This window comes from Peromyscus californicus, unplaced genomic scaffold (genome assembly GCF_007827085.1).
Source record: "Peromyscus californicus insignis strain IS unplaced genomic scaffold, ASM782708v3 Scaffold_7__1_contigs__length_154581171, whole genome shotgun sequence".
NCBI lineage: Eukaryota > Metazoa > Chordata > Mammalia > Rodentia > Cricetidae > Peromyscus > Peromyscus californicus.
In genome coordinates, this window is record NW_026294595.1 from 34934203 (window position 1) to 34956484 (window position 22282).

At 38.7% G+C, this 22282-nt stretch overlaps 1 pseudogene; it reads right to left on the reverse strand.

The window, feature by feature from the left end:
* Positions 1-3058: 3058 nt before the first annotated feature.
* On the reverse strand, positions 3059-20990 carry LOC128100458 (ATP synthase membrane subunit K, mitochondrial-like; annotated as a pseudogene).
* Positions 20991-22282: the final 1292 nt, after the last annotated feature.

Sequence of the window (22282 nt, forward strand, 5' to 3'; positions counted from 1 at the left end):
CTGAAAGAAAGGTTATAATCTGATATAGTTGTTTTTGTAAACAAAACAGACAAGTATGTTAATAAGATTTTAGATGACACCCGGATTAAAGACACCTGTCAAAATTAGGAACTTGCTTTTTTTTTTTTTTTTTTTCATTTAAAATTTTAAGTTAGCATACAAGTCATGGGTTTCATTACGGCATTTTCACATATAAATGCCATTATATCTTTTGCTTGTTCACCCCCTTCCTCCATTGGGTTCCTGTAGCAGGAATCTTAAAAGTTCTTATTAATAAGATCAAACCTGAAGCCAGTTATTGGGGTGAACACTGGAAGATCAGAGAGCCAGAACAAGCCACAGCTACCTCACCTCACCAAATCCTCAGCTGGTCTTGTTTCCTCAGACTGGAGGCGTCTGAGTCCTCATCCAGAATTGGTCTCAGCTGAATTGCTGCTCAAAAGCCTGAATGCTTAACCAGCCAAATGCTTAACCAGCCAAATGCTTCTAGTTTCTGGTCCTCACGCCTTATATACCTTTCTGCTTTCTATCACCACTCCCTGGGATTAAAGCCTTGCTTTCTGGGATTAAAGGTGTGAGTCACCATGCCTGGCTGTATCCTTGAACACAGGGATTTCTGCCTCTGGAATGCTAGGATTAAAGGCATGTGCTACCACTGCCTATCCTTTATGTTTAATATTGTGGCTGCTCTGTCTCTGACCCCAGATAAGTTTATTAGCATGCACAATATTTGGGGGAATACAATACCACAGGTTCCTAACACCTTGCCTCTGCTGGTCCCCTCCACAAGGACCCCCTCTTCTGTTTTTTGTTGCACGTATTCCATTACTTCCTTTTTTATCCCTTGCTCCTGCTTCCATTAAAACCCAGTTCTCTCTTCTCATCATTGGTATACATTTGTTGAGTGAAAAATAATAATAGTGAAATAAACCAGATGTGGTGGTGTACACTTTTAGTCCCAGCACTGGGGAGGCAGAGGCAGGAAGATCTCTCATGGCCGGGGGCAGCCTGGTCTACAGTGTGAGTTCCAGGACAGCCAGGGCTGTAGAGAGACACTGTCTTAAAAACAAAACAAAACAAAATCTGAGAAAACAAACAACAAACAAATAATAAAATGCTTCCTCTTTTCAGTGCTGGTAGGAATCAATTCAGAGTCTTGCACATGATAGACAAATATTCTACCACTAATATACATCCCCATCCCCATGTTTGGAACTAACAGTTTTCTTTAATAAAGCACAAAATTAAAACACACACACACACACACACACACACACACACACACACACACACACACACTTCCTTGTCTCCCAATTTGAAATAATGGGGATACATTTCTCTAGGGATTCATAGCCTCTACCTGGTTCTCCAGATACCCAAGGCCAATGACGAATATCGTAGACAAACCAACACTGACCAGTGCTGTCAGTGGAGGGATCCTCAAACAAAGTTGCCTTGACTTGAAATGAGTGATCCTCCTATACTATCCTCTATTCATAGCCACAGGATTTTTTTAAAGTATTTTTATATAGAGACCATTTACCGAAAAGACTAGATACTTGCCTTCACAGTGACATGGTTGATGGAGACTATCTTCCATCTTCAACTGGGTTCTTGTCCCACTCTCCTCCAAGAGTAAAGTGGGAAGACTACACAGTACAAACATGAGGTGCTCTATTGCCAGTATGGGATTGACAACCCTAGATGGGATAAAACGTTCAACAGATTGCTTTGTGGAATTTATGCAAAACAGGTTTGCACTCTTGGTAGCAGTGGGTATTGCTGGGAGCTCTTACAGGTGTAGGAAGCGCTGAGGCTCAAAAGCTCCCAGAGGGCTTCAGGTGCCAACCACGAGAAAGTCTGCAGGTCGATAACTGGTGCAGCAGGTTCAGCTCTCCTTGTCCAGCAGGTCTGGACGGTCTCTGAAGCAGAAGATATTAGCAGCTGGAAGCAGCCACAGGGACAAATTCCTTCTGCAGGCCAGCTGTAGAGTCTTGGGGGCTGAGGCAGGAGCAAGTCCCCCTCTCTCTGCCTGCAGCTGGAGTTTTGCTTAACATGGGATGGGGAGATTTTTATTCTGTTTTACTTTTGCATTAACAGCTATTAGCCTTCTGCTCCCTGTGGCTTCCTTGACTTTGGGAACTGAGCTCCATATTGTGCTGTGGGGATACCTACCCCTAACTATATACATATGTATATAGTATATGTATATAACTATATAGTTACTATATATTATTTACATATATAGTGTTATACACACGTACACATATATACATATATGTGTTATATATAGTAACTATATGGTTATATATATATATATAATTATATATATGCGTGCTTTCTAATAAGCAAACAGGAAAACGAAATAGGTCAAACTTGAACCATGGTCAGCTTTTGTATGGTCGGTGCTAATGATGTTCTCTATATCTTTATAGTTTTTTCATATATAAAAAATATGATTATGTAACCTAGACTCTGTGTGTGTGTGTGTGTGTGTGTGTGTGTGTGTGTGTGTGTGTGTATGTTCTCTCTCCAAAAATCTAAGTTATTTACTTTTTTATCTTCTTTAGAAGTTTCCAATTCTTGTATTATGGAATTAATACATCATTTTGCAAGACAAATGCATGTCCTTTTCATTAGCTACTTCATGAGAAATCTTCTTGAATGTAGTATTTTATAAAGGTTTCACATGAATCACCATATAAAACATCTCTTTGAAGTAAATAGAGATTTGAAAAGATTTAAAAAAAAGTTGAATTATACACATCTTTCTCACTCCATACACTATCATATAGTAAGTACACAAGGAGACAGCCTTACTGTATTTTCATCAAATACACTTTCTACTTCTCAAAGATACTGTATTTACACTGCTAATTCTGTTATGCTGCCAAGCTTTTGAAAAGTTTCTGTAATAACTAAAAATAAATAGGAATGCATTGAAAGTTTTTTTCCAGATTTATAATTTATTGTGCAAATTGAAGATTACATGTTGAGTTGACATCAGCTTCTTCAGGCACGAGACTTAACAGATGAGGTCAGCCACTTTAGAATCCATTTATGTTGCTTTCGCAGCTGGTGATTTTTTTGAGCCTTAACTTGTAGTACACGACCAACACAGCAATGCCTCTATATGTACATGACCAGGGAACAATTCATTCTACCTGTGGAAGAATAAGATTTGAAAGATTTTTTAATACCAGTGAACTGGAATTAGCTATCAGTTTCTGGACCTGCTATGACTTCAGTCTTCCTCTAAGTCTCAAATCCACAGCCAGTGTCTAGTGAACTTTGCTATCAGCTTGACCCAGCCAGAAGCACACTGAAAATTTAAGGATGAAGCAAATGCATCATGTTTTTTAAGTGCATCAGTGGGAGAATCATTGCAGAAACTCCCATTATTTTTTCTAAGGCACAGGTTTATTTTTTTCCTGTTCTTTGATTGCAATTTAAGTAATTATTTTGAATAAAACATCTACTAGCTATAATCAGTTACTATAGGTGAAATTAAGTTAAATCACAGTGACTTTGCACAACAAAAGTTATTCCCACCTTTTTCTGTTTGTCTCCCTTTAGAGTCTCTGAAGTCCCAAACAGAGAGTACCTCCACTATTTTATCAGTGTCAGTAGTAATCAAATTAGGGAAGAAGGGCAGAAGAAAGAATTGTGAAAGGGTCTTTCACTGCCTTTTCCAAGCCAGGAACACATAGCTAATGTTCCAGAACTGGTCCATAGCCCTGCTCAACTGCCACGCTGCTTAGGAATGTAGCTTGATGATGTCTTGGGGGAAGAATGTGAAGTGTGATTTGATGCATTTTCTCAGGCACATCATCCAAACTTTAACTGGATTATATCTTCCATCTTTGTGCTTTCCAATTGGTATGGGCATTCTGGAAGAAAAGAAATATTTTCTAAAATGTAATGCTTATTTTACTTGTTTAATGTCAATTAAGTCCACATAAAATTTATTATCAATTTAACTGAAACCCAGGGAGGTGTCAGCACAGTGTGTGCCAGTTTGGAAGTGGGGTTTGAGGAGAAAGGAAAGAGGAGTTTGAGAAGCATTACATTCTAACTTTCCAAACAGATGGTTCTTGTGTTGGCCATTGTCCCAGAGAATCATCTTCTGGAATGTTCCAAGAGACAGACTGACTCAGTCTATAGCTTTCTCTAGGGGAAAAAGGATCAAAAGATATTTCCCACTTCCCCTTCATACCACTTCTGTTCCTTCTAGCTCCTCACTGCCTGTGCAAACAGACAATTCCTGACACCTTTTAATTCACCCAAGACCCACCACCCATGCTAATGTTCTCCAGCAGTACCCCTCATTGAGTCCTTCTTTTCTCTCTTTCCCACATCAGAAGGTCAAACTTTTTTGCTATTCTGATATCTGCTTATTAGAAATTTCAGTACAACTGAAGTGTTGTTATTTGCTGGTGTTAGTGATTTTTTTAATCCTTATACAGATATATCTACATTTAAAAATGGAAATCTTGAATCTTGGGGAAACCATTCCTTCTGTCCAAAATAATTTTTTTTTGTTATTCTTTGTATTTTTGTTTCTGGTGACATGATCCAACATAGCTCAGGCTGGGCTTGAATTCACTATGTAGATGATATTGGTCTTGCACTTCTGATCCAGACTGCTAGGATTGCCATATTCAAAATTATTTGTTTCTAATGGTGGAATATCAGGAATCATGTCATGGTATGTTCTTAAAACATTCAAACAGGGAGTTGTTCTAGGATGCCTCCAATATATTTTCTCTTAAAAATATCTATTATCAGTCTGGAGGTGGTGGCACATGCCTTTAATCCCAGCACTCAGGAGGCAGAGGCAGGTGGATCTCTGTGAGCTGAAGGCCAGCCTGGTCTACAGAGCCAGTTCCAGGACAGTCAGGGCTACACAGAATAACCCTGTCTTAACAAACAAACAAACAAACAAACAATCTATTATCATTGTGTGATTGTGATATGTGTGTGGGTGTGTGTGCTGCAGTGCATATGTAGAGGTCAGAGGACAATTTGGTGGAGTTATTTTTCTCTTTCCACCTTTATGTGGATCCCAGGAATTGAACTCAGGTCATCAGACATGCATCATAGGATGGCAAATGCCTTTATCCTCCAGGTCATTTCACTGGCCCTTTTTTACTTTAAAATGGCTTACATGTTTTCTGACAATATTCATTATCATTTATGTATTTATTCAGATGTTTGTGTATTTTATTCATCTAACATTTACTGTTTACATATTGTTTGCTAAATACTGTAGAAACAGCTGAGAATATATGACTATACAATTAGTGTTTTCAAGTAGGAGACAGGATACCAAACTCTAAAGATATCATTAAGTATCTTCTAGCATTTTTAATTTTGAGGCATAATTCCTATACTATAAAGTGATCTTATTTTTAAATGTTCAAAACTGATGAACTTTGACAAACTTATCCATCTATGAAACTCAGTTCCAATCACAGCACAGGATACTGTCAACATCTCAGAAAGGTAACTTAGTTATAGTCACCCAGTGCCAATATTAAGCCCTGGCAACCTTTGTTTCCCTTTCTGGATATAGTATTCTTTATGCATGGATTCACACAGCATGCACTCTTCTGTATCTGGCCTTCTTTGCTCAGTATAATGTTTCTGAGATTCATCTATGTTTCATTTCAGTAGTTCATTCCATTTTACTACTGAGTGGTACTTCACTGTAAGGCTAGCACACAGTTTGTTTATCCACAAGCAAACTGTGGATAGACACTTGGATTGTCTCTAGGCTTGGACTATAATGAATCAAGCTGCTGTGAATCGTTTTAACCAGCCTTTATGTAGACATATGTTTCATTTCTCTTAGGAATAAATACTTAGGAGCGAAAATACTGCATTATGATAAATGCAAATTTAACTTGACAAAAATGACTTCAAAGTGACTGTGCCATTTTACATTCTTACAAGTGCTGCGTGAAAGTCCTAGTTGCTCCAAATTTTTAAAGTAGTCAATCATTTAAATTTCAACCCTTGAGTAAATTGTACTGTTGCATAATTTAAGTGTAATGTGCATTTCCCCCATGACTAGTGAAGACAACCATTTCTTCATGAGTTTAATAGCTGTTTAGGCCCCTTCCCTGAAACCTATGGCTTCCACCAATCTTTGAAGCTTTTCTTCCTTCATACTGAGTTACAGTTCTCATATAGTCTCATTTCCAAGTCCTTTGTCACGTCATGCAATACAAATAATTTATCTTAGTGTGTGACTGGCTTTCAATGTCTTTTAAAATGAAAGGTTCTTAGTTCTTGATTCATAATAATTCTTTTCCTTAAGGGTTCGTTTGGGAATATTCTATGGCATGGTTGACTACTGCTAAATCAGGAAGTTATGCTTTATTTTCCTCATAAGTTTTATAGTTATTTATTATGTTTCAAATGAAGTTACGTATGTGGTGTGAGATGGGAAAATGTCAAACTTGAAAATGGATATCTGAGGCTGATGAGGTGACTTAGCAACTACAGTGCTTGCTGCCTGAGTGTGAGGAGGCCAGCACCCATGTAAAGAGGTACACACAACAGTGTACGTCAGTGTCTCCAGCACTGGAGGTAGAGGGTAGAGAAATGGGAAGATCCCTGGGCCTCATTGTCCAGCAGTCTTGCCAAACCAGTGAGCTTCAGGATCCATGTGGGACCTTGTTTCAAAAATAAGGTTGGAGAATGGTTGAAAAAGGCCTTTGACATCCACCTCTGGTGTCTGCATGCACACACACATGAACACATACACATACATGCATCCCCACACACAAATGAACAATTAGTGCTCCTGCAGTGTTTTCAAGAGACTGCTTTCTCACTGGCTGATTTGAAATCCTTGCTGAAAAACAATTGACTCTGTATGTGTATGATTGGGGACTTTTTACTCCTCTCCATTTATCTGTGTACATGTAATGTCATTAATTACACAGTGCATTGATTACTATAGTTTTAGAGTAAATTTTTGAGGTGTCAATCTTATTACTAGAAAAATATTCATAATTTCTAGAACTAACACTTTTGGAATTTTGATTTGAGTTTTAAAGACCTGTAAATTAATCTGGGGGTGGTGGGGTGTGGGGGATGAATACTTTGACAATTTCCAATCTTCCAGTCCATGAACATAGTATATTTCCTTTTGAAATTAGGGGTGCCCAAGTTTTTTCAACACCCTTTTTTTTTTTTTACATTTAATTAAACTTATCAAAAAGAGTTTCAAATCTGTAAGGTCATCCCTTTCATTGTAAGAAATATTTTCTCTTGCCCTCCGGGGATAAACTCTCACTGTGGTGGTGAACACACAACTGGTTGGCAAAGTGAATAAAATCCTCAAGATTTAACTGTGTTTGGATTGTGAAAATATGTACCAGGGAGAGATGCCCCAAATCTTTCCAGAGCTATTTTGTGGGTTGGTATCCAATTATCTTTTAACCCAGGTATCAGTTATCCCCCTCAGAAGATTCTGAGACATAGAAATTTGGACACAGTCATGTATCATTGTTTCCCATCACCTTTCTTCTTTGATATCACCCCTTTCTTTTCCTTGCATAGGTAATAACTTTTAGAATGTTCTCCTCTTTAAATCTCAACATGTCAAGTTATAAACTTCACCAAAAACATTGCCTTGGTAAGAAGCATGTTGTGTTCCTTTTCATCTCCTTCAAAATACTTTCTACTATTTCAGCATTTGACAGCAGCATCAGAACATTATTTAACTTCCAGACATTTAAGCACTTTCCTTATATCTTGTCTTTATTGCTTTCTTGCTTAATTCACATATGGAATGGAGATACCATGTAGCAGTTAATAATTCTAAATTTGTTGCAGATTGTTTGTACCCTAATGTATTTATTATAATAAAAGTTCACTGTGCATTTAACAGTGATATGTCGTCTCAGGTTTTAGGTGACATGATTCCTACAGTCAAGGGGATCAAAGTTATTGATATTGTAGTTCAGATCACCTACACACTGAGTTCCCTGTCTCTTAGCTCTATGAATTGCTGAAAAGGAGGGCTGAACTATTCACCAATATTTAGGTTTTAAAACCTTCTTCCTGTGTTCTTTAGTTGTTTTCGTGTTTTCTTTATTAGCATACAGGTTTGGCCTTTTTTTTTTTATCTCGTTGACTGTCTTATCATTATGAAATAACAATGTACTTCCTTAAAAGGGAATAAACTTGTTCATTATAAAAGACTATTTGTAGATATTGATATAGACATCCTACATTGTTCATACTAATGATTTCTTTTAAAAATATCTTTTACTGTATTTTACAAATGAGGAAGTAGAGACACAGTGGTAAAGTAATTAACCCATAGAGCTGGTAGTTACTGTTATGGTTATTTAAATGGCCGTCTACACACTAAGCCCACACTTTCATTCACAACACTATTTTGCTTCTCAGGAGTAATTTGTTATTTCTTTTCTTTTTTATTAAAAATTTACTTTTCTGAATTAAATTCACCCCTTCCCTTTCCTTTATTCAAAACCTCCCATATATTTTTCCTTGTTCTTTTTCTTTTTAAAAAAAAATTTTAAATTCATTTTATATACCAACCACAGATCCCCCTCTCATCCCTCCTCCTGCTTCCCCCACCTTCCCCCCAACCCCTCATCCCTTCCTCCAACAGGGTAAGTTCTCCCATGAGGGCCGGCTAAGCCTGGTACATTCAGTTGAGGCAGGACCAAGCCCCTCCCCCGCCTTGCTCTTTTTCAAATTCATAGCCTTCTTGAAAATTAATTGTCATTACAAACCTATCTGTCTATCTATGTATCTGTCTGTCTAGCTATCTGATTATAAAATTTGGTTGGATAACTGTTTCGGTGTGCTGTTCCCTGGGGAAGACTAACTCTCCCACTCTCAGCATTCTTTCATTTTCTTTGTGTAGGGCTGAAGCCTCAGGAGCTTTCCTTATCTATGTCAGTAGGTCTATTGGTGCAGTCCTTGTTCAGCTCCTGTTCAGGCAGTCATGTCAGTAAAATTTAAGGGTGTGGCCTTTGATGCGGTTTCACAGAAACCTTCCTGGTTCTCTGTCATTTGCAATCTTTGTGCCCAGTCTCCCAAAATGATCCCCAAGTCTCAGGTACAGGAGTTGTATTGTAGATATGTTAGTTGGGACTGGCCTCCACAACTCTGAATTTTGATTGGTTGTGTTTTGTGTGCGTGTTTGTTTGCTTTGGTTTGGTGTCTTGTAATGGTTTTTGTCTATTGAAAGAGAAAGTTCCTTGGTAGGAGATGAGGACTATCTGGGGGTAAAAGGAAAAAAATATGTAGAATGTCATCAGGCATTAGTCTGGTTTAGTAAGTGGTAGTTAGCTGTAGGTTCTCCTCATAAGATGCATTCATTAGCCCTGGGTAGTTAGTTAGGTTTTCAGTACAAGGTATGAGTTCCTTCTTGTTGAGAGGGTCTTAAGTCCAGTAGAGATCTATTGATTACTGCCAAAGTTTGTGTGCCACTACTTCACCTCAAGGTTTATCATGCCATGCTCATTGTCGATGTGTTTTCTAGGTGCCATAGCTGGGTAGGACTCCTGGATGCTTCCCTCCCTTGGAAGCATACATGGTGCCTTCTGGTACCATGAAAGTTCGTCCTCAGGGATGAGGCATTCAGGTCAGTTCCAGCTCAGAGACCTCTGGGCCTGGTGTCTGAAGTGGATGGTGTCTTAGCAATATAGACTTATCTGGAAAGCAACCCAGGGTGATAACAATAGGAGATAATCTTTTAGGAGTCCCATGGACAATCCTGACCAAAATCTCAAAATAGAACTTCTCATACCTGTTGTTGGGCTTTTTGTCCAATGACCATTTGGATCTTGAGGAAGCATTGTTTGATGGGAAAATTTCATTTAAACTATGTACATATATTTATAGACTAATTTTTTTAATATGTCCTGTTTCATACTTTTAGTCTTGTATATAAGTGTCTATGTATTTCAGGAAGTTTTGTACACAGCATGTGATTGGGTCTTGCAGTGACAATCTGCCTGTCATTTAGTGTGTTTAGATCATTCATATTTAATGAAGTACTGGTATTCTCGAGCTCAGATATATCCTCTTGGGATTCATTTTCTCTTTTTATGTCTTGGTCATTTTGGTTTTCTCCTTTATTCTTTGAAATGTATGTAGTATTTTTCATGTTCTACTTTAGCTTCACTGTTGGCCTATGTCCTTTCCACGTTACAATATCACTCTATTGTTGGCCAAATAGTCTTTTTCTTTTCTTTTTACTTTGTAGGTTATATGAGGTCTATGACATCTTTTCTTTCTGTAAATAACATTGTAAAAGGTAAAAACAAAATCTCTTAGCTTGTAGAACTCACGGAAGCAGAATCTAGGACAGATATGGCCCGGAGGCCACTCTTGGCCAACACCACATTGACATTTTGTGAGACAGTCACATCTCACATCTAGTGAAAGGACTCACCACAGCAGGAGAACATCACATTTTTCCTCCACTCCTGCTGTTAATTTTGTCATTTATTTTCCTCTGCACAGAAGTACGTTTGTTGTTGTATATTGTTTTTTAAACCACTAACTGTCTTTTAAATAAAATTTAAAGACAAGAAAAGCGTCTTTAATATTTACTCAACTGTATGTCATTTGAGGTGCTTTTCTCTATGCAACCAGCACACATTTCTTTCAGCTTGACTACTTTTTTTTAACATTTAGCACTTTTTTTTAACATCTCCTCTTGGGCTAATCTGTTGGGTGTGAATTCTCTTAGCTTTTTGCTCATCTTTGTAGTGTTATTTAACCTACAAATATCCCCCCCAATCTATCTAGAGTTGTATGTTGAGTTCCTTGCACTTTAAATACAACACTTTGTTGACTTTGACTGTGCTCTTGATGAGAAGTCTGCAGCCAACTTTGTGTTTCTTCACTCTATGTAGAACACGAGTCAGGTCCTTGGTCCTTTGAAGCTTTTCTTCCACGATTGGTGTATCACAGCTTGGTTATGATGATCCTTGTGGCTTTCTTTGGATCTCTGTGGATTGAAATCATAAACTGAATTTCATGAAGTTTATGTATTTTGGTTATTTATTTATTTATTTTACAAATTTCCTGATTCTCCTTCCTTTCTTTTATTGTAAATACATACATTCATATGTTAAGCCAGTTAGTACCATCTACAGGTGATGCAAGTCCAAATACTTTTTGAGACTCAGTTTGAATATATTTTTATGTTCATACATTTAGTTCACTGATTTTGGTTTTTCTTGAGGCTTTAATGTGCTAATAAGACTATTACTTTTTCATTTCAAATGCATTGCTCAGCCCTAGAAATTATATTTGTTCTTTTAAAATTATTCTATTTAATACCACATTCATTAAGTTTATCTTTTCCTTTAAATCTTAAAGCATTCTTGCTAATTTTGGCTCCTCTGCTCCGATTTTCTTCTGGCTAGGATTAGAGTTTCATCATTTCTTTGTGCAGTCATATTTGCATTATATTACATTTTATGAGCTTCATATATTACGGAGCACACAGTTGAATGGTTTAGATTTTTTTAACTTTTCTTTAAGAAGATTAAACTATATTTTGCCATGAAGTATTATTTTAAGGTCCTCTTGTTTGGTTTTGTCTGTTTGTCTTAAGCACTGCTAGGCCATGCTTAAAAGAGCCTTTATCCCCAAGTTCACGCAACTGCTTCTAAAGTGTGACCCTTCTGAGTTCTCTATGAATGCAGCAGCATCTAGCCATGATGGGTAAGACTTGCATGCCCACCGACCTGACTGAGCTTTGGGGATTGTTCTGCTCCCGGTTCTGGGTCCCTTGGACTTCTCCAGCCTAGTAGTTTCACCTGATACAACACAGCCTGTGATTCTTAGTGACCCTTGGGTGAATGGGCAAGATTTCTCTAAATCCATCCCTCTTCCCAGGTACTCTTTTTTTTTTTTTTCAATTTGTAGATGACCTGTCCTGAAGTTCTTTTTTGTTTTGTTTTGTTTTTTGTTTTTGCTTTTGTTTTTGTTTGTTCTCTCTGTTTGGCAGAAAGATTCCTTCTCCAGAAAGCTAGAGAACAAGCTCCTTCCTCTTCCCTCCCCACTAGGCACTGTACTACTTCATTTTCTGATGTCCAGCAGATGAAAATGTTTGTGCCACACATTTAGTCTAGGGTTTTAATATCTGGTTGTTTACGCTGGAACTCAAGTGCCAGTCATTAACTACTTTCTAGATGAAAATGAAGCTTCTTTTCCTGTGTAATGAAGAATCTTGGGCAACCTGTTTAATGAATGAAAGTGTGAAAATTCATAGGGAACACACCAAGAAATAGAAAACTTGAAGAGATTCAACCATGAGGTGACAATCATCCTGCTAGTTTAGCCCACATTTGAAGGGCTATGCATGCAAGGTAAGGGCCTCTCTGGGAGTGTGTTCTGTGGATACCCCTGTTTCTGTTTATAAAAGTGCAATGGCAGAACAACAACAACAAAAAAGCATAGCTCTGTTTGGGGATGAATTAGAAAATTATTTATAAAAGGGAAGAGGGTTTTTTGAGCAAAGTCTAGAGGGGTAGAAAATGCAAAGAATTAAAGGAGGCAGTCTCAGAAGCATGTGTGGAAGACATGTACAGCTACAACATGGAATAAATTACCTGTAGACTTGTAGCACACACAGGAAGACCCCTGACTGTAGCTATGCTAATAAGTTAAATCAGAATCCAGCAGCCCAAAGAAGGCTTTAAGAGAAGAAGTTATGTATTGCAGTAGGTCAGACACAAAACGTTTTGCTGCCAAAGTGGGAAATTCATTAGCAAGAACCATAGCTGGACATAGCAGTGTTTTTCAATTACAGAGAGCAAACCCTCACCAAGGTTGTAAAGTTAATTTTTCTTTAATAGAATAGAGTAGAATAGAGAATGTCATTGTGCGTATTTTCAGAGTAGTTTTTGAAACTTTTATTTTACCAACTTACATTTGATTTTAATTATATATCTATAGTAAGTCATAATCTAAATATATTTCTTCATAATGATAGGAAAAATGTTTTAAAGCCATCATGTTAGCATACTATAAAAGTTGTCTAGTTGAAAGATTATGAAGTTTAGTCAAAGCATTTAAAAACAGAAAGAGTGGGGATAATAATGAAAAGACAGAAGCTACAGGGTTGAGAGCTTGCTAAGTTTTGTGCCTTGAGAGTAACAGAATGGTAATTGCGATTTTTAAAAACAATGTTTATGTTGTGATGCTGGGGATTCAACAGAGAGCCTGGTACATGCTAGACAAGCACTTTACCACCTAGTTACATCCCAACAGATGGAAACTTTGAGTTTTTCACATACAGTAGAGTGTTTGATGAAGATTACTAAAATGCCATGTGAAGAAGAATAAGTTTCTACAAGTCATAGCATGTCAGACAAACACCAAAAATACAGAAGGAGCAGTTAGGAAAGAATCTAAAATATCTCTACTCTTAAACAATAATAATAAAAAAAAATCAGCCCGACAGTGATTTTCACTTGGAGATGGGAAATTGTAGGAAGCAGGGGTGAGTATAAAAGATGAGTAACCCAGCAGCACATGTACCAACTTGGGAAAGAAACTAAATGAAATCAGACATTTTCTTCTCAATACATTATTTCATTTTTTTTTGTCTTAAAGGAAAAAAAAGTTATTTGATGATGAAGTAAAGCCCATTGGATGATTTTGACAAAATATAGAAATATAGAAGATCGACAGAACTGTACATTATATGTAATGCACAAGACCTTAAGCCCTTGATGACATTTATCTTCACTCGTGAGAAGAGATTTAATAAAGTAATTTATTAGGTCCCTTCTCACTCATAAAAAGAAATGTCGTAAAAGACATATTCTTTCATATATTCTCCATATATTGAGTATTAATCCTTATATTACTGACACAGTGTGGTGTGCTAAATTTTCCGTGGTTCCATTTTAGAGCAAAACAAATGTAGACGCTAGGACAATCTTAGATTTGGGGGGCAGAAAATTTTAAGATTGATAGATGCTCTCAAGTTTCTCAATTTGGAGTGCATATTAATTTTCAGAAAAGAACTGACCTTGGAAAATGAGCTGAACATCATTTCAGCTGTTTGAATTATGATACCAAATAAGATATCCACTCAGTGACAGAGAGAACACTTTACACAGAATGAGTCTGCTTTCTGGTCTCCCCTCTCCCCGAGAGTGGAAAGGCAGGCAATGATGGGATGTAAACTTCTCTGATCTCTGAAAAACAAGTTGATTCATAGTTTCTTGTGTATAAGATGGGAGAGCCATCACCCTATATGAACACCGTGCTTAAATGACAAGTATTCACGGTGTTCATTTCTATGTTGTAAGTAAAAGATAAACAAGTATTTTATAGATATACAAAGTTTAGACCAAAAACAAATAGGAAGATAGAGAATTTAAGGATATACTAATTTTAGCTCACTTTATTTCAGTCAGTGATAATGATGCCAAGTAAAATTTAAACACTGCAGTTTTGGGCCATTTTAGTTAGGTGTTTTTGTTGCACTTAAAATATTCACCTTTGCCTTTCATGCTCATCTGCACCAGAGAATGGAACTGTCATATTCAATAAAATTTCAGGTACATCTTCCGTTGTTTGAGACATGAGCAAAATGATGTACTACAGAGCAAATATGAACTGATTTCAAAAATTGACACAAATTCCTACAATTGACACAAAGTGACAGTTCTCTTCAAAGGGAAGCTGTTGACATTGGATTAGATTATTGTCCTCAAAGATGACTTGTGTTCAGTAGCTTTGGTAAAAGGGAAGGGATTTTAGGAAAATAGATAATGCAGTTTGATCAACTGTCATAGCAATGGATCTATGTAAACTGCAGATTTCTTTGTTGAAGTCCCAAACAGAGGCTTTCTTTCTTCTTGGAAAAAGTTGAAGATGCATCTTGCATGTGTAGAGTCCAAAAGTCTAATGCAGTTGCACCCTGTTAAACAGAAACCTTGCAAGAGAAAAGGTCCTGCTTTCCTTGGGAGTGTGGGCTTTCACCTTTGTAGCAAGAAGACTTGTTTTTTTTTTTTTTTTTTAAATACAAGTCACAGGCCAATTAGCAGAAGCAATATGGCCAGCTTCCCATTCTCTGGTGCAAGCTGGTATATATGTTTGTAGTATAATCAAAGACAGTGTCTGATAATTTAGTGAGTACAATGAATACAGTGCCTCATATGGACTAGATGCCCACATATTTTAAGTTTGTATAAGCTCTTATTTAAAAATTTAGGAAAATACTAAAAGGCTCCGAAGTATATGAAAGTAAAAACAATTATATTCTCCATTTTACATGTTATTATTGATAATAATTGCATTTATAATTATATTAAGAGCCATAAATAAAAATTCTCAAATGGCTACATATATTTTATAAAATAACAGGCAAAGAAATGATACAGAAGTTACCAGCAGGTAATAGGGAGGGGAGCACATCAAGGAAACTCTTTCTAATATAAAAACAAACTGGCAAATGAGAATTCTAAGAATATAAACTTTGATACTATTAATAAGTCATTTCAGTTTCCAGACAGAAATAAGACTGGCATATAAAACTAAAAACACTTAGCCCCTAAACATGAGTTAGTAGACTAAAAAACAAGACAGAGCTACGTCAGCAAAGAGAGTCACATGGAGAGCAATGGCAGTTGAGCCAACGTGTACTGAACGGAACAGGAGAGGACTTTTATTCCACCAAGTGCTCTTGAAAACATTTAGTAGCCCCCACTGCACGTCCAGGTGTGTGCAGTAACACGGTGATGGAGTAAATGTCAAGAGCTGAAATTTGGAGATAGTAAAGCCAAGTGGTGTTTCTTCCTGTGCTTTGTTAAGCCCACCCTTCTTTGGAAATTGAGATGGGGGTTTTCATCTGGGAAAACAAATGGAAGAGAAGACACCAAGCAGAGCAACTTGTTTTTGAAAAGCATCAATTAGCTGAGATTAAAAGATCTCAGTTGACATGTTGAGGGAAGGACAAAACCAAGAAGTTGGCAGAACTGTGGTTTGAGAGTTTTTTGTTTGCTTTTATTCACAACAGTTTAAAATCACGTTTGAAAGTTCATCACGTAGAATTAAAGTTTGGCATAAACAAGCCAACACACCAGATTTTAAGATAGATGAGAAAATCACCACTTTTTGATGAGCAGTAAAGTTGCTAAGGAGGCGTCTGTAAATCATCGGAAAAGATGGTGCTTCTCAAAGTCGACTGGAGTCAGCACCACAGGACTTCCCAGGGAGGAGTAAGTTGAGGTCTGCTGTTACTTAAAATGCAATTTTACTTATCTGATTGCAAAAAGCTGGACAAATAAGATCTTAGAACTTAACCCATAAGCTAATGGATTAAGATAAATATATGATGTGGGTCAGCAAGATGGCTCTGCAGACAGAGGTACTTGCTGTGGAGCCTGGTAATTTGAATTGGACCCCTGGGGTCCACATGGTAAGAGGTGAGAACTGACTCCTGAAAGTTGTTCTCCAACCCGCGTATGCATGACCTCATGCGCACGCGAGAAGGCATGCGCGCACGCACTGCATAAATAAGTAAATAAATGAAATAAAATTCAAACAACTATTTGATGCTCTTACAGTTCTTTTAGCGCATGTTGCTAAGGATTCAAACACGAGCCGAGACAAAGGCAACAGGACAGTCGGTAGAAAACATTCTCTCTTTAGGGGAGCTCTGAAACTGCAATAGGATGGCCTCCTTCGCTGTGACACCAGAGCAGAGCACAGAGTCTGGGAATTCTATAAATAGGTGTGGGCATCAGTACAGAATCTCCAGTCTCTGGTTTTACCTCACAGCTTCAGCGTTGCTTAGAGCAGCATGCTAGACGAGATGACACGATACAGTCGAAGAAAAAAGTCTGCCAGCCAGAATGACTTTGACTCGTCAGCCCGTGTTGAAGGGAAGAACTAGCCGGCCTCAGTGATGGACACTGAACACAGGGAAATGGAAAGCCCCAGAGCCCTGACACTAGGCCTGGAATCATATCTAAGTCTCTGGCAGCTCACATTACCCCCTCAACACCCCGCCCCCACGGTTGAAGAAGAGACAGGAAAAAAATGGGTGGGTAGAGAAATAATTTTCCCTAATACTTATTCCAGGGAGTCTGCGTTTCACCTGGAAGAACATAAATCGGAAAGTTTTCAGCATCAGGGGATGTGGGGACTTGAGAGCAAAATTAATTTCAGTTAGGGAAGAATAAAGATCATTTCTTACAACCGTGAGTTGTAGATGTGGAAAACACTCCCCATAAAGCAGACACGACTAAAGCCAAAACGAAAAACTGGGAGATTGCAAAGTGGATATGGGAGATGGAGAACAATGGTGATTCGACTTGTGTATTTTTGAAAAACTCTTTAAAGTGTCCACATGGAGCATTCATATATCTTCAACAAATAGGTCAAGTGTAGGCAGAATAAGTGACCTCTCACGACAATCTACAAAGTGTAAAGCCTCAAGATGGTTCTCATGTCCATAGTGCCCGTGGGGGCAGACAAAATCTTACCAAACTACAAAGATGTGGTCATTAACACATTATGTCAGGCTGATGCTGACATAATGAAATCCAGAGTATGGAAACAGGTAACAGGTGAGGGAATATATATATATATATATATATATATATATATATATATATATATATGTGTGTGTGTGTGTGTGTGTGTGTGTGTGTGTGTGTGTGTGTGTGTATGTGTGTATATGTGTATGTGTGTATATGTATGTGTGTGTATATGTATGTGTGTATATGTGTGTGTATATGTATGTGATATGTATATATATATGCTATTGTTGTTCCTTTGATTTAGTGAGAGAGGGGAAAATGATTGTACAAAGTAGATAGACCTTTGGAGAAAACCTAAACGTCGATCACTAAAATAACTCCCAGAAGAAGACACATAAATGACTGTTTTGTAAAAATACTGAGGAAACCTTTTTTTTTTTTTTGAGGCAGGGTCTCATGTATCCCAGGCTAGCTTGGACGTTGCTGTGTATTGGGGGGTGACTCCTGGCCTCCCGCCTCCACTTCTTGTGGCTGAGATTACTAACGCACCCCCACCCACAAGTTTCATGCAGGTTGGGAATCTAACCCTGGCCTTCACGAGGAGCGTTTGGCAAATATTCTCCTAACTGAACTGTCTCTCCAGAGCCGCTGTTCTTCTCTTTCTTTTCTCAGTGCTGGAGATTGCACTCTGGGCCTCATCTACGTCTGGCAAGGGGAGCCGTTTCAATGGCGATGTCAAAGATTAAAGAATAACTGAAGGTGATGAACGCTTGTTCTGTTATGTGTAATATATTCGCTTTCTAACTATATTACCCAGAATTTCTCCAACAGTGTAGGAGAGTGAATTAGTAATGGAAAATCTTCTGTTTCTAAATCACTAGTTCATGCTGAGGCTTACCTATAGGCCTGATGCTGTCTTCAGCCTTAAAGGGTCTCATTGTTCTAGAAGAAAATCTTTTCATGTGGAATACAGACTGTTTACTACTTTAAAATCAGACATACTTGTTGATGTCTAAAAAACGTTTGTAGTTTCTAATATAAATTATATGAACAGATCTTTCTGTCGTTCTGCTTCCATTGAAACTGTCTTTTCCTAGATGATCTTACTATAATCCTGATGTGATTTACTCTCATTTCGCTCTGGCTGTTCACCTCTGTGCCATGTCATGTGTTTAATTTGAAGTGTTTAGCTGGACGATGAGCAGGCTACATTGATTATGATTTTCTGTTAGCACTGAACTAGTTTTGTCAAACATGATTTCACCTCATTTCTCACTCCTCAGAAAAGAGGTTTCTATGAAGAAAAAATATTTAATTCCAAAGGCAACGTATTCACATTTACCTTGTATGAGGGGATAGTGAGAGCTACGCAAAGCTTACATGTCCTGCTGTGTTGAGGTGTTGTGCCGGGGGGCGGGGAGGGGAATGATGATCAAAACTCATGCTATTCTTCTATTCAACTTTCCATTCAAAATATGCACCATAAGTAAAATTTCTCTTCTGCCATTGGATGAATATCTGGAGACTCCATAATATTCACATTCCTAAATATGATAAGCTTGGCCTTCATCCTGTCAGAACAGAGACCCATAAAGTTCACAGTCCTTATGTATGCTACTCTTGGTGGGCACTCTCACTCTCACAGTCCTTAGGTATGATAAGCTCGGTGTGCACTCTCACACACAGTTGGGGGATGGGAATTGGACGTTCAGTGCCCAACACAAACGAGAACAAAGTTTTCCCATTCTCTCAGCTGGGGTAACTCAGATAAGTTACTGATGCCTGAGAGAGGTGGTTGAGCTCATATCTTCTCTCATTTTCTGCTTCTACCTCAGGCTGCAAAGTGACTTCTGGGACTTCTAGAGACAGTGCCTAGAGAAGAACTGGAGGAAGCATAGAGGGAACGCTGTCACACTCGCCAAAACTCTGTACTGTTTAAAGTGACCTTTCTTGATGAAATAGCTTCTCATTGTACTCCATCCCATCAGGGCTCAGCCTCTAGGATTTCATGTTCACCACATCTTGGCACTGTAGACATGAGTTCACATGTAAGTTCCTGCCCATGATCATCTAGAACAGTATAGGAAAAGGTTGCACTGGGTCCACAGATCCCAGGCAGGGCATCTTCTTCACACTGCTCTGGATACTTTCCCATTTAAGTCAATTGTGGTTATTGTTCTATGAGGTTGATTTCTCATATTTCACACTTCACAGAAGGGATTTAAAACTTTCAGCTTCCTCATAGTTACCTTTATATTCGAGATGGGCAGTTTAAGTAAGGTTAAATTGGATATGCCAGTGAACTCATGCTGAACCCGAATTACTTACAAATATTTCGTTTTATCCAGACACGAACTGCAATTTGATCTTTAAATACAGCACATGTATCTTTCCTAAACAAGAAGCTAGGATTAAAGAATACAGCCAGGGTTCTTTATTGTTTGAACTGATGATATCTGTAGTATATATAACAGATAGTGCAATTTGTATTTTTGTTGATTTGCAAACATTTCTATATAAAACAATAAAGACTGAAACAGCAAGGTTCATACAACTCAATAGTAAACAGTTCGGCTGGGGAGATGGCTCATTTGGTAATGTGTGTGCTGCACAGCTTGAGGATCTGGGTTTGGACTATCAGCATCCACATAAAAAAACCAGGTCTGGACGGGCGGTGGTGGTGCACGCCTTTAATCCCAGCACTCGGGAGGCAGAGCCAGGCGGATCTCTGTGAGTTCGAGGCCAGCCTGGGCTACCAAGTGAGTTCCAGGAAAGGCGCAAAGCTACACAGAGAAACCCTGTCTCGAAAAACCAAAAAAAAAAAACAAAACAAAACAAAACAAAACAAAAAACCAGATCTGGCAGCAGCAGCATAATTTCCATGCTGGAGAGAGGCAGGAACAGGAAATTCTGATGCTTTCCAGCCAGTTGGTGCCGTTGAATAGACGAGCCCCATGTCAAAAAAACAAGGTGAAGAGCTATTGATGGAGAAACTGGTACCAACCTTGGGCTTCCACATGCGAACACACATGTGCACTTGCACATTCAAATGTAGACACATACACAAACATGCACCAAAACCAAAATTTTTAATTAAAAATATTAAGTTGGGTCTGGAGAGATGGCTTAGTGGTTAAGAGCACACTGATGTTCCAGAGAACCTCAGTCTGGATCTCAGCCCCTGTATCAGGCCTATGTCATCTGGCCCAACTCTCCTACCCACCCCATGGTGAGGGATGGGGCCGTCTCACCTAAGTACAGGGGCCAGCTCTCCCCATGGGGAGGAGGGTGGTGCCAGTTCTCCTGCTCACGGTGTCCATTGAGGGGTAAGGCCAGCTATCCCAGGGCCAGCGAGGGGTGGGGCTGGCTCAACACAGCCCTCCAATTTCAACGTACATAGTTCTTATGACTCCTTGTGGCAACATGGGCCATGGACATCATCACAAATCCCATCTGCAGCAGTAATATGGACCCAGACATGGCCCTTGGCAGCAGCTTGGGCCCAGATGACACCATGGCCCCATGTGACATTGCTGATCACTCAGATCAACAGGGCCCCAGTGTCGGCCGACCCTCAGACACCAACATGGCCACAGGTTGTGGCCAAACCCCAGGCATTCATGTGGCCTTTGGTGGCCACATGGGCCATGACATCAACACAGACCCCAGCTGTGGCAGGACTATGGACCCAGAGATGGACCTCAGTAGCAGCCTAGGCCCAGATGTCACCATGGCCCCATGTGACCATGTAGACCACTCAGATCGGCATGGCTCTGGTAATGGCATGACCCTTGGACACAGCATGGCCACAAGATTAGGCCTAGACCCTGAGCATCCATGTGGCCTTTGATGGTACCACAGACCACAGACATCAACAAAGTCTCTGGCTGTGGTAGGACCATGGACCCAGACATATGGTCCTCATCAACAGCTTGGGCTGAGATGTCACCATGACCCCAGGTAGCAGCACAGGCCACTCAGATTTGCTTGACCCCCACGACAGCAGGGTCCTCAGACACCAACATAAAATATTTTTACTATAAATTTAGTGTATAATTTTATTTGATAAAACTTTGTTTATTACTTTGATTTGATTATATGTATAATATTTCCATAATAGGTTCCAATTAAGCTTTAAATTTTTATTGGATTTGCATAAAAACTTTCCACTGAATTTTCTTAAAATGTTAATATACAAATACCTATATTTTATATATAATATACAATGGAATCAAATTGAAGACCCAGACATGAATTCATGTACCTGTGGGCACATGAATTTTGATGAAGAAGCCAGAAATACATGCTGGAAAAAAGATGGCATCTTCAGCCAATGGTGCTAGTCAAACTGGATGGCTGCATATAGAAGAATCCATAGTTATTACCCTGCCCTGCACAAAACTCAACTCCACATGGATCAAGGACCTCAGCATAAACAAGGCACACTGAAGCTGATAGAAGCGATAACAGGGAATAGCCTGAACTCATTCACACGGCAGACAACCTCCTGTACAGAACACGGATAGTGCAGATACTATGATCAACAATTAATAAATGGGACTTCATGAAACTGAAAAGCTTCCCTATGGCCAAGGACACCATCTTTTGGACAGAGTGGCAGCCTACAAAAATGGGAAAAGATTTTTACCAGCTATACATCCACTAGAGGGTTAATATCCAAAATAAATAAAGGACTCAGGAACTAGATACCAAAACACCAAGTAATCCATTTAAAAAATGTGGTACAGATATAAACAGAGCATTATAAATAG